The sequence below is a fragment of the Arachis duranensis genome, unplaced genomic scaffold (assembly GCF_000817695.3).
Source record: "Arachis duranensis cultivar V14167 unplaced genomic scaffold, aradu.V14167.gnm2.J7QH unplaced_Scaffold_354585, whole genome shotgun sequence".
Lineage (NCBI taxonomy): Eukaryota > Viridiplantae > Streptophyta > Magnoliopsida > Fabales > Fabaceae > Arachis > Arachis duranensis.
The window spans coordinates 424,231-425,655 of NW_026264911.1; positions in this window are offsets into that span (position 1 = coordinate 424,231).

Genomic DNA, 1,425 nt, shown 5'->3' on the forward strand with positions numbered 1-1,425 from the left:
AATGATGTTGTGGCAAAGAAGAAGGTGATCCCTGAGGTCCCTTTCAAGCTCAAGAAGAATGAGTATCCGGAGATCCGACATGAAATCTGAAGAAGAGGTTGGGAAGTCCTAACCAACCCCATGCAACAAATCGGAATCTTAATGGTTCAAGAGTTCTATGCCAATGCATGGATCACTAGGAACCATGATCAAAGTATGAACCCGAATCCAAAGAACTATCTGATCAAAGTATGAACCCGAATCCAAAGAATTATCTCACAATGGTTCGGGGGAAATACTTAGATTTCAGTTCGGAAAATGTAAGGTTGGCGTTTAACTTGCCCATGATGCAAGGAGATGCACGCCCCTACACAAAAAAGGTCAACTTTGATCAAAGGTTGGACCAAGTCCTTACAGACATATGTGTTGAAGGAGCTCAATGGAAGAGAGACTCCAAAGGCAAGCCGGTTCAACTAAGAAGACTGGACCTCAAACCTGTGGCTAGAGGATGGTTGGAGTTCATTCAACGCTCCATCATTCATACTAGCAACCGATCTGAAGTTACTGTGGATCGGGCCATCATGATTCATAGCATCATGATTGGAGAGGAAGTAGAAGTTCATGAGGTCATCTCCAATGAACTCTACAAAATAGCCGACAAGTCCTCCACCATGGCAAGGCTAGCTTTTCCTCACCTTATTTGCCATCTGTGTTACTCAGCTGGAGTTATCATAGAAGGAGATATCCCCATTGAAGAGGATCAGCCCATCACCAAGAAGAGGATGAAGCAAGCAAGAGAGACCATTCACGGTCCTCAAGAGGTGCATGAGGAAGCTCATCATCAACAAATCCCTGAGATGCCTCAAGGGATGCACTTTTCTCCCAACAACTATTGGGAGCAACTCAATACCTCCTTAGAAGATTTAAGCCACAATGTGGAACAATTAAGGGTGGAACATCATGAGCACTCCATCATTCTCAATTAAGGCAATGAGGGAGGAGCAACAAAGGCAAGGAAGGGACATAGAAGAGCTTAAGGACATTATTGGACCTTCAAGAAGAAGACGCCACTAAAGGTGGATACATTCCTTGTTCTTTATCTCTTTCTGTTTTCGGTTTTTAATGTTGTGTTTATCTATGTTTTATGTCTCTACTTCATGATCATTAGTATGTAACCATGCCTTAAAGCTATGAATAAATTCCATTAATTCTTCACCTCTCTTAAACGAAAAATATTTTAATTCAAAAGAACAAGAAATACATGAATTTCGAATTTATCCTTGAATTTAATTTAATTATATTGATGTGGTGACAATACTTTTTGTTTTCTGAATGATTGCTTAAATAAACTGTTGGCTCTTGAAAGAATGATGAACAAAGAGAAATGTTATTGATGATCTGAAAAATCATGAAATTGATTCTTGAAGCAAGAAAAAGCAGTGAAAA